Raw genomic sequence first — 12,368 nt, 5'->3', positions numbered from 1 at the left:
GTTTGTTAAGTCCCATATAGGCGAACTACTTACAGTTTGCGGAACTAATCTGCAGATGAGGGCTCATGCAGAGCTTTTGAAAGCTTTCCGTTGCGGGAAAAAGAAAGCTTTCATTTCTCCCCATGTATGACAGTCCCACCCAAGAGATGTAGTTGACCAGAGTTGCTGGTTTCTCTAGACTGCGCGGAAGGCTTTTCACACATTTCAGAGGCAATACCAAAAACATCGAGAGAAAGCTTCTGGTAAGCAGCACTGATCTAGCGGAATGGTGTATCCAGCTGGTCACAGTGTTCGAATGGCCAGGTTGCAAACATCTCAGCTACAGCAAGAAATCAATTCAAATCAACTTCTTAGAATTGCTATAGGGGAATGTTGAATGAAGTGTTTCTAACTAGCCACAGTTTCTTAAGTCACATATAGGCAAACTCCGTACAGTCTGTTGAACTTGTCTCCAGATGAGGGCTCTTGCAGAGCTTTTGAAAGCTTTCCGTTGCGGGAAAAGAAAGCTTTCATTTCTCCCCATGTATGACAGTCCCACCCAAGACATGTAGTTGACCAGAGTTGTTGGTTTCTCTAGAGCGCGCGGAAGGCTTTTCACACATTTCGGAGGCAATACCAGAAACATCGAGAGAAAGCGTCTGGTAAGCAGCACTGATCTAGCGCAATGTTGTATCCAGCTGGTCACAGTGTTCGAAAGGCCAGGGTGGAAACATCGCAGCTACAACTAAAAATCAATTCAAATCAACTTCTTAGAAGTGCTATAGGGGAATGTTGAATGAAGTGTTTCTAGCTAACCCTAGTTTGTTAAGTCCCATATAGGCGAACTACCTACAGTTTGCTGAACTAATCTGCAGATGAGGGCTCATGCAGAGCTTTTGAAAGCTTTCCGTTGCGGGAAAAAGAAAGCTTTCATTTCTCCCCATGTATGACAGTCCCACCCAAGAGATGTAGTTGACCAGAGTTGCTGGTTTCTCTAGACTGCGCGGAAGGCTTTTCACACATTTCAGAGGCAATACCAAAAACATCGAGAGAAAGCTTCTGGTAAGCAGCACTGATCTAGCGGAATGGTGTATCCAGCTGGTCACAGTGTTCGAATGGCCAGGTTGCAAACATCTCAGCTACAGCAAGAAATCACTTCAAATCAACTTCTTAGAAGTGCTATAGGGGAATGTTGAATGAAGTGTTTCTAACTAGCCACAGTTTCTTAAGTCACATATAGGCAAACTTCGTACAATTTTCTAAACTTATCTCCGAACGAGGGCTTATGCAGAGCATTTACAAGCTTTCCGTTGCGAGAAAACGAAAGCTTTCATTTTTCCCAATGTATGAGAGTCCTACCAAGAAGCTGTTGTTGAACAGAGTTGATGCTTTTCTAGAACGTGCGAAAGGCTTTTCACACATTTCAGAGGCAATACCAGAATCCTCGAGCTAAGGGGTCTGGAAAGCAGAATATATCCAGCTGAATGTAGTATCCAGCTGGTCACACTGTTCGAATGGCGCAGTGTGCAGACATCTCAGCTACAACTAAAAATCAGTTCAAACCAACTTCTTAGAAGTGCTACAGGGGAATTTTGAATGAAATGTTTCTAGCTAACCCTAGTTTGTTAAGTCCCATATAGGTGTACTCCCTACAGTTTGCTGAACTAATGTCCAGATGAGGGCTCATGCAGAGCTCTTGAAACCGTTCCGTTGCGGGAAAATGAAAGCTTTCATTTCTCCCCATGTATGACAGTTCCACCCAAAAGATGTAGTTGAACAGAGTTGTTGGTTGCTCTAGACCGCGCGGAAGGCTTTTCACACATTTCAGAGGCAATACCAAAAACATCGAGAGAAAGCGTCTGGTAAGCAGCACTAATCTAGCGCAATGTTGTATCCAGCTGGTCAGAGTGTTCGAGTGGCCAGAGTGCAAACATCTCAGCTACAACTAAAAATCCATTCAAAGCACATTCTTAGAAGTTCTATAGGGGAATGTTGAATGAAGTGTTTCTACCTAACCCTAGTTTGTTAAGTCCCATATAGGCGAACTCCCTACAGTTTTCTGAACTAATCTCCAGATGAGGGCTCATGCAGAGCTCTTGAAACCTTTCCGTTGCGGGAAAATGAAAGCTTTCATTTCTCCCCATGTATGACAGTCCCATCCAAGAGATGTAGTTTAGCAGAGTTGTTGATTTCTCTAGACCGCGCGGAAGGCTTTTCACACATTTCAGAGGCAATACCAGAAACATCGAGAGAAAGCGTCTGGTATGCAGCACTGACCTATCGGAATGTTGTATCCAGCTGGTCAGAGTGTTCGAATGGCCAGGGTGCAAACATCTCAACTACAGTTAAAACTCAATTCAAATCAACTTCTTAGAAGTGCTATAGGGGAATGTTGACTAGTGTTTCTATCTAACCCTAGTTTGTTAAGTCCCATATAGGCGAACTCCTTACAGTTTGCTGAACTAATCTCCAGATGAGGGCTCATGCATAGCTTTTGAAAGTTTTCGGTTGCGGGAAAATGAAAGCTTTCATTTCTCCCAGCCAAGAGTTGTAGTTGAACAGAGTAGTTGTTTTCTCTAGTCCGCGCGGAAGGCTTTTCACACATTTCAGAGGCAATACCAGAATCCTCGAGCTAAGGGGTCTGGAAAGCAGAACTTATCCAGCTGAATGTAGTATCCAGCTGGTCACAGTGTTCGAATGGCGCAAACATCTCAGCTACAACCAGAAAGCGTCCGGTAAGCACTGATCTAGCGCAATGTTGTATCCAGCTGGTCACAGTGTTCGAATGGCCAGGGTGGAAACATCTCAGCTACAGCTAAAAATCAATTCAAATCAACATCTTAGAAGTCCTATAGGGGAATGTTGAATAAAGTGTTTCTAGCTAACCCTAGTTTGTTAAGTCCCATATAGGCGAACTACCTACAGTTTCCTGAATTAATCTGCAGATAAGGGCTCATGCAGAGCTTTTGAAAGCTTTACGTTGCGGGAAAAAGAAAGCTTTCATTTCTCCCCATGTATGACAGTCCCACCCAAGACATGTAGTTGACCAGAGTTGTTGGTTTCTCTAGAGCGCGCGGAAGGCTTTTCACACATTTCGGAGGCAATACCAGAAACATCGAGAGAAAGCGTCTGGTAAGCAGCACTGATCTAGCGCAATGTTGTATCCAGCTGGTCACAGTGTTCGAAAGGCCAGGGTGGAAACATCGCAGCTACAACTAAAAATCAATTCAAATCAACTTCTTAGAAGTGCTATAGGGGAATGTTGAATGAAGTGTTTCTAGCTAACCCTAGTTTGTTAAGTCCCATATAGGCGAACTACCTACAGTTTGCTGAACTAATCTGCAGATGAGGGCTCATGCAGAGCTTTTGAAAGCTTTCCGTTGCGGGAAAAAGAAAGCTTTCATTTCTCCCCATGTATGACAGTCCCACCCAAGAGATGTAGTTGACCAGAGTTGCTGGTTTCTCTAGACTGCGCGGAAGGCTTTTCACACATTTCAGAGGCAATACCAAAAACATCGAGAGAAAGCTTCTGGTAAGCAGCACTGATCTAGCGGAATGGTGTATCCAGCTGGTCACAGTGTTCGAATGGCCAGGTTGCAAACATCTCAGCTACAGCAAGAAATCACTTCAAATCAACTTCTTAGAAGTGCTATAGGGGAATGTTGAATGAAGTGTTTCTAACTAGCCACAGTTTCTTAAGTCACATATAGGCAAACTTCGTACAATTTTCTAAACTTATCTCCGAACGAGGGCTTATGCAGAGCATTTACAAGCTTTCCGTTGCGAGAAAACGAAAGCTTTCATTTTTCCCAATGTATGAGAGTCCTACCAAGAAGCTGTTGTTGAACAGAGTTGATGCTTTTCTAGAACGTGCGAAAGGCTTTTCACACATTTCAGAGGCAATACCAGAATCCTCGAGCTAAGGGGTCTGGAAAGCAGAATATATCCAGCTGAATGTAGTATCCAGCTGGTCACACTGTTCGAATGGCGCAGTGTGCAGACATCTCAGCTACAACTAAAAATCAGTTCAAACCAACTTCTTAGAAGTGCTACAGGGGAATTTTGAATGAAATGTTTCTAGCTAACCCTAGTTTGTTAAGTCCCATATAGGTGTACTCCCTACAGTTTGCTGAACTAATGTCCAGATGAGGGCTCATGCAGAGCTCTTGAAACCGTTCCGTTGCGGGAAAATGAAAGCTTTCATTTCTCCCCATGTATGACAGTTCCACCCAAAAGATGTAGTTGAACAGAGTTGTTGGTTGCTCTAGACCGCGCGGAAGGCTTTTCACACATTTCAGAGGCAATACCAAAAACATCGAGAGAAAGCGTCTGGTAAGCAGCACTAATCTAGCGCAATGTTGTATCCAGCTGGTCAGAGTGTTCGAGTGGCCAGAGTGCAAACATCTCAGCTACAACTAAAAATCCATTCAAAGCACATTCTTAGAAGTTCTATAGGGGAATGTTGAATGAAGTGTTTCTACCTAACCCTAGTTTGTTAAGTCCCATATAGGCGAACTCCCTACAGTTTTCTGAACTAATCTCCAGATGAGGGCTCATGCAGAGCTCTTGAAACCTTTCCGTTGCGGGAAAATGAAAGCTTTCATTTCTCCCCATGTATGACAGTCCCATCCAAGAGATGTAGTTTAGCAGAGTTGTTGATTTCTCTAGACCGCGCGGAAGGCTTTTCACACATTTCAGAGGCAATACCAGAAACATCGAGAGAAAGCGTCTGGTATGCAGCACTGACCTATCGGAATGTTGTATCCAGCTGGTCAGAGTGTTCGAATGGCCAGGGTGCAAACATCTCAACTACAGTTAAAACTCAATTCAAATCAACTTCTTAGAAGTGCTATAGGGGAATGTTGACTAGTGTTTCTATCTAACCCTAGTTTGTTAAGTCCCATATAGGCGAACTCCTTACAGTTTGCTGAACTAATCTCCAGATGAGGGCTCATGCATAGCTTTTGAAAGTTTTCGGTTGCGGGAAAATGAAAGCTTTCATTTCTCCCAGCCAAGAGTTGTAGTTGAACAGAGTAGTTGTTTTCTCTAGTCCGCGCGGAAGGCTTTTCACACATTTCAGAGGCAATACCAGAATCCTCGAGCTAAGGGGTCTGGAAAGCAGAACTTATCCAGCTGAATGTAGTATCCACCTGGTCACAGTGTTCGAATGGCGCAAACATCTCAGCTACAACCAGAAAGCGTCCGGTAAGCACTGATCTAGCGCAATGTTGTATCCAGCTGGTCACAGTGTTCGAATGGCCAGGGTGGAAACATCTCAGCTACAGCTAAAAATCAATTCAAATCAACATCTTAGAAGTCCTATAGGGGAATGTTGAATAAAGTGTTTCTAGCTAACCCTAGTTTGTTAAGTCCCATATAGGCGAACTACCTACAGTTTCCTGAATTAATCTGCAGATAAGGGCTCATGCAGAGCTTTTGAAAGCTTTACGTTGCGGGACAAAGAAAGCTTTCATTTCTCCCCATGTATGACAGTCCCACCCAAGACATGTAGTTGAACAGAGTTGGTTTCTCTAAAGCGCGCGGAAGGCTTTTCACACATTTCAGAGGCAATACCAAAAACATCGAGAGAAAGCTTCTGGTAAGCAGCACTGATCTAGCGGAATGGTGTATCCAGCTGGTCACAGTGTTCGAATGGCCAGGTTGCAAACATCTCAGCTACAGCAAGAAATCAATTCAAATCAACTTCTTAGAAGTGCTATAGAGGAATGTTGAATGAAGTGTTTCTAACTAGCCACAGTTTCTTAAGTCACATATAGGCAAACTCCGTACAGTCTGTTGAACTTGTCTCCAGATGAGGGCTCTTGCAGAGCTTTTGAAAGCTTTCCGTTGCGGGAAAAAGAAAGCTTTCATTTCTCCCCATGTATGACAGTCCCACCCAAGACATGTAGTTGACCAGAGTTGTTGGTTTCTCTAGAGCGCGCGGAAGGCTTTTCACACATTTCGGAGGCAATACCAGAAACATCGAGAGAAAGCGTCTGGTAAGCAGCACTGATCTAGCGCAATGTTGTATCCAGCTGGTCACAGTGTTCGAAAGGCCAGTGTGGAAACATCGCAGCTACAACTAAAAATCAATTCAAATCAACTTCGTAGAAGTGCTGTAGGGGAATGTTGAATGAAGTGTTTCTAGCTAACCCTAGTTTGTTAAGTCCCATATAGGCGAACTACCTACAGTTTGCGGAACTAATCTGCAGATGAGGGCTCATGCAGAGCTTTTGAAAGCTTTCCGTTGCGGGAAAAAGAAAGCTTTCATTTCTCCCCATGTATGACAGTCCCACCCAAGACATGTAGTTGACCAGAGTTGTTGGTTTCTCTAGAGCGCGCGGAAGGCTTTTCACACATTTCGGAGGCAATACCAGAAACATCGAGAGAAAGCGTCTGGTAAGCAGCACTGATCTAGCGCAATGTTGTATCCAGCTGGTCACAGTGTTCGAAAGGCCAGGGTGGAAACATCGCAGCTACAACTAAAAATCAATTCAAATCAACTTCTTAGAAGTGCTATAGGGGAATGTTGAATGAAGTGTTTCTAGCTAACCCTAGTTTGTTAAGTCCCATATAGGCGTACTACCTACAGTTTGCGGAACTAATCTGCAGATGAGGGCTCATGCAGAGCTTTTGAAAGCTTTCCGTTGCGGGAAAAAGAAAGCTTTCATTTCTCCCCATGTATGACAGTCCCACCCAAGAGATGTAGTTGAACAGAGTTGCTGTTTTCTCTAGACTGCGGGGAAGGCTTTTCACACATTTCAGAGGCAATACCAAAAACATCGAGAGAAAGCTTCTGGTAAGCAGCACTGATCTAGCGGAATGGTGTATCCAGCTGGTCACAGTGTTCGAATGGCCAGGTTGCAAACATCTCAGCTACAGCAAGAAATCAATTCAAATCAACTTCTTAGAATTGCTATAGGGGAATGTTGAATGAAGTGTTTCTAACTAGCCACAGTTTCTTAAGTCACATATAGGCAAACTTCGTACAATTTTCTAAACTTATCTCCGAACGATGGCTTATGCAGAGCATTTACAAGCTTTCCGTTGCGAGAAAACGAAAGCTTTCATTTTTCCCAATGTATGAGAGTCCTACCAAGAAGCTGTTGTTGAACAGAGTTGATGCTTTTCTAGAACGTGCGAAAGGCTTTTCACACATTTCAGAGGCAATACCAGAATCCTCGAGCTAAGGGGTCTGGAAAGCAGAATATATCCAGCTGAATGTAGTATCCAGCTGGTCACAGTGTTCGAATGGCGCAGTGTGCAGACATCTCAGCTACAACTAAAAATCAGTTCAAACCAACTTCTTAGAAGTGCTACAGGGGAATTTTGAATGAAATGTTTCTAGCTAACCCTAGTTTGTTAAGTCCCATATAGGTGTACTCCCTACAGTTTGCTGAACTAATGTCCAGATGAGGGCTCATGCAGAGCTCTTGAAACCGTTCCGTTGCGGGAAAATGAAAGCTTTCATTTCTCCCCATGTATGACAGTTCCACCCAAAAGATGTAGTTGAACAGAGTTGTTGGTTGCTCTAGACCGCGCGGAAGGCTTTTCACACATTTCAGAGGCAATACCAAAAACATCGAGAGAAAGCGTCTGGTAAGCAGCACTAATCTAGCGCAATGTTGTATCCAGCTGGTCAGAGTGTTCGAGTGGCCAGAGTGCAAACATCTCAGCTACAACTAAAAATCCATTCAAACCACATTCTTAGAAGTGCTATAGGGGAACGTTGAATGAAGTGTTTCTACCTAACCCTAGTTTGTTAAGTCCCATATAGGCGAACTCCCTACAGTTTTCTGAACTAATCTCCAGATGAGGGCTCATGCAGAGCTCTTGAAACCTTTCCGTTGCGGGAAAATGAAAGCTTTCATTTCTCCCCATGTATGACAGTCCCATCCAAGAGATGTAGTTTAGCAGAGTTGTTGATTTCTCTAGACCGCGCGGAAGGCTTTTCACACATTTCAGAGGCAATACCAGAAACATCGAGAGAAAGCGTCTGGTATGCAGCACTGACCTATGTTGTATCCAGCTGGTCAGAGTGTTCGAATGGCCGGGGTGCAAACATCTCAGCTACAGTTAAAACTCAATTCAAATCAACTTCTTAGAAGTGCTATAGGGGAATGTTGACTAGTGTTTCTATCTAACCCTAGTTTGTTAAGTCCCATATAGGCGAACTCCTTACAGTTTGCTGAACTAATCTCCAGATGAGGGCTCATGCATAGCTTTTGAAAGTTTTCGGTTGCGGGAAAATGAAAGCTTTCATTTCTCCCAGCCAAGAGTTGTAGTTGAACAGAGTAGTTGTTTTCTCTAGTCCGCGCGGAAGGCTTTTCACACATTTCAGAGGCAATACCAGAATCCTCAAGCTAAGGGGTCTGGAAAGCAGAACTTATCCAGCTGAATGTAGTATCCAGCTGGTCACAGTGTTCGAATGGCGCAAACATCTCAGCTACAACCAGAAAGCGTCCGGTAAGCACTGATCTAGCGCAATGTTGTATCCAGCTGGTCACAGTGTTCGAATGGCCAGGGTGGAAACATCTCAGCTACGGCTAAAAATCAATTCAAATCAACTTCTTAGAAGTGCTATAGGGGAATGTTGAATGAAGTGTTTCTAGCTAACCCTAGTTTGTTAAGTCCCATATAGGCGAACTACCTACAGTTTGCTGAACTAATCTGCAGATGAGGGCTCATGCAGAGCTTTTGAAAGCTTTCCGTTGCGGGAAAAAGAAAGCTTTCATTTCTCCCCATGTATGACAGTCCCACCCAAGAGATGTAGTTGAACAGAGTTGCTGGTTTCTCTAGACTGCGCGGAAGGCTTTTCACACATTTCAGAGGCAATACCAAAAACATCGAGAGAAAGCTTCTGGTAAGCAGCACTGATCTAGCGGAATGGTGTATCCAGCTGGTCACAGTGTTCGAATGGCCAGGTTGCAAACATCTCAGCTACAGCAAGAAATCAATTCAAATCAACTTCTTAGAATTGCTATAGGGGAATGTTGAATGAAGTGTTTCTAACTAGCCACAGTTTCTTAAGTCACATATAGGCAAACTCCGTACAGTCTGTTGAACTTGTCTCCAGATGAGGGCTCTTGCAGAGCTTTTGAAAGCTTTCCGTTGCGGGAAAAAGAAAGCTTTCATTTCTCCCCATGTATGACAGTCCCACCCAAGACATGTAGTTGACCAGAGTTGTTGGTTTCTCTAGAGCGCGCGGAAGGCTTTTCACACATTTCGGAGGCAATACCAGAAACATCGAGAGAAAGCGTCTGGTAAGCAGCACTGATCTAGCGCAATGTTGTATCCAGCTGGTCACAGTGTTCGAAAGGCCAGGGTGGAAACATCGCAGCTACAACTAAAAATCAATTCAAATCAACTTCTTAGAAGTGCTATAGGGGAATGTTGAATGAAGTGTTTCTAGCTAACCCTAGTTTGTTAAGTCCCATATAGGCGAACTACCTACAGTTTGCTGAACTAATCTGCAGATGAGGGCTCATGCAGAGCTTTTGAAAGCTTTCCGTTGCGGGAAAAAGAAAGCTTTCATTTCTCCCCATGTATGACAGTCCCACCCAAGAGATGTAGTTGACCAGAGTTGCTGGTTTCTCTAGACTGCGCGGAAGGCTTTTCACACATTTCAGAGGCAATACCAAAAACATCGAGAGAAAGCGTCTGGTAAGCAGCACTAATCTAGCGCAATGTTGTATCCAGCTGGTCAGAGTGTTCGAGTGGCCAGAGTGCAAACATCTCAGCTACAACTAAAAATCCATTCAAAGCACATTCTTAGAAGTTCTATAGGGGAATGTTGAATGAAGTGTTTCTACCTAACCCTAGTTTGTTAAGTCCCATATAGGCGAACTCCCTACAGTTTTCTGAACTAATCTCCAGATGAGGGCTCATGCAGAGCTCTTGAAACCTTTCCGTTGCGGGAAAATGAAAGCTTTCATTTCTCCCCATGTATGACAGTCCCATCCAAGAGATGTAGTTTAGCAGAGTTGTTGATTTCTCTAGACCGCGCGGAAGGCTTTTCACACATTTCAGAGGCAATACCAGAAACATCGAGAGAAAGCGTCTGGTATGCAGCACTGACCTATCGGAATGTTGTATCCAGCTGGTCAGAGTGTTCGAATGGCCAGGGTGCAAACATCTCAACTACAGTTAAAACTCAATTCAAATCAACTTCTTAGAAGTGCTATAGGGGAATGTTGACTAGTGTTTCTATCTAACCCTAGTTTGTTAAGTCCCATATAGGCGAACTCCTTACAGTTTGCTGAACTAATCTCCAGATGAGGGCTCATGCATAGCTTTTGAAAGTTTTCGGTTGCGGGAAAATGAAAGCTTTCATTTCTCCCAGCCAAGAGTTGTAGTTGAACAGAGTAGTTGTTTTCTCTAGTCCGCGCGGAAGGCTTTTCACACATTTCAGAGGCAATACCAGAATCCTCGAGCTAAGGGGTCTGGAAAGCAGAACTTATCCAGCTGAATGTAGTATCCAGCTGGTCACAGTGTTCGAATGGCGCAAACATCTCAGCTACAACCAGAAAGCGTCCGGTAAGCACTGATCTAGCGCAATGTTGTATCCAGCTGGTCACAGTGTTCGAATGGCCAGGGTGGAAACATCTCAGCTACAGCTAAAAATCAATTCAAATCAACTTCTTAGAAGTCCTATAGGGGAATGTTGAATAAAGTGTTTCTAGCTAACCCTAGTTTGTTAAGTCCCATATAGGCGAACTACCTACAGTTTCCTGAATTAATCTGCAGATAAGGGCTCATGCAGAGCTTTTGAAAGCTTTACGTTGCGGGAAAAAGAAAGCTTTCATTTCTCCCCATGTATGACAGTCCCACCCAAGACATGTAGTTGACCAGAGTTGGTTTCTCTAAAGCGCGCGGAAGGCTTTTCACACATTTCAGAGGCAATACCAAAAACATCGAGAGAAAGCTTCTGGTAAGCAGCACTGATCTAGCGGAATGGTGTATCCAGCTGGTCACAGTGTTCGAATGGCCAGGTTGCAAACATCTCAGCTACAGCAAGAAATCAATTCAAATCAACTTCTTAGAAGTGCTATAGGGGAATGTTGAATGAAGTGTTTCTAACTAGCCACAGTTTCTTAAGTCACATATAGGCAAACTCCGTACAGTCTGTTGAACTTGTCTCCAGATGAGGGCTCTTGCAGAGCTTTTGAAAGCTTTCCGTTGCGGGAAAAAGAAAGCTTTCATTTCTCCCCATGTATGACAGTCCCACCCAAGACATGTAGTTGACCAGAGTTGTTGGTTTCTCTAGAGCGCGCGGAAGGCTTTTCACACATTTCGGAGGCAATACCAGAAACATCGAGAGAAAGCGTCTGGTAAGCAGCACTGATCTAGCGCAATGTTGTATCCAGCTGGTCACAGTGTTCGAAAGGCCAGGGTGGAAACATCGCAGCTACAACTAAAAATCAATTCAAATCAACTTCGTAGAAGTGCTATAGGGGAATGTTGAATGAAGTGTTTCTAGCTAACCCTAGTTTGTTAAGTCCCATATAGGCGAACTACCTACAGTTTGCGGAACTAATCTGCAGATGAGGGCTCATGCAGAGCTTTTGAAAGCTTTCCGTTGCGGGAAAAAGAAAGCTTTCATTTCTCCCCATGTATGACAGTCCCACCCAAGACATGTAGTTGACCAGAGTTGTTGGTTTCTCTAGAGCGCGCGGAAGGCTTTTCACACATTTCGGAGGCAATACCAGAAACATCGAGAGAAAGCGTCTGGTAAGCAGCACTGATCTAGCGCAATGTTGTATCCAGCTGGTCACAGTGTTCGAAAGGCCAGGGTGGAAACATCGCAGCTACAACTAAAAATCAATTCAAATCAACTTCTTAGAAGTGCTATAGGGGAATGTTGAATGAAGTGTTTCTAGCTAACCCTAGTTTGTTAAGTCCCATATAGGCGAACTACCTACAGTTTGCGGAACTAATCTGCAGATGAGGGCTCATGCAGAGCTTTTGAAAGCTTTCCGTTGCGGGAAAAAGAAAGCTTTCATTTCTCCCCATGTATGACAGTCCCACCCAAGAGATGTAGTTGAACAGAGTTGCTGGTTTCTCTAGACTGCGCGGAAGGCTTTTCACACATTTCAGAGGCAATACCAAAAACATCGAGAGAAAGCTTCTGGTAAGCAGCACTGATCTAGCGGAATGGTGTATCCAGCTGGTCACAGTGTTCGAATGGCCAGGTTGCAAACATCTCAGCTACAGCAAGAAATCAATTCAAATCAACTTCTTAGAATTGCTATAGGGGAATGTTGAATGAAGTGTTTCTAACTAGCCACAGTTTCTTAAGTCACATATAGGCAAACTTCGTACAATTTTCTAAACTTATCTCCGAACGAGGGCTTATGCAGAGCATTTACAAGCTTTCCGTTGCGAGAAAA

The sequence above is a fragment of the Pelodiscus sinensis genome, chromosome 32 (genome assembly GCF_052426305.1).
Source record: "Pelodiscus sinensis isolate ZL-2025 chromosome 32, ASM5242630v1, whole genome shotgun sequence".
Classification (NCBI taxonomy): Eukaryota; Metazoa; Chordata; order Testudines; family Trionychidae; genus Pelodiscus; species Pelodiscus sinensis.
Note: the sequence above shows the minus strand (reverse complement) of the source record.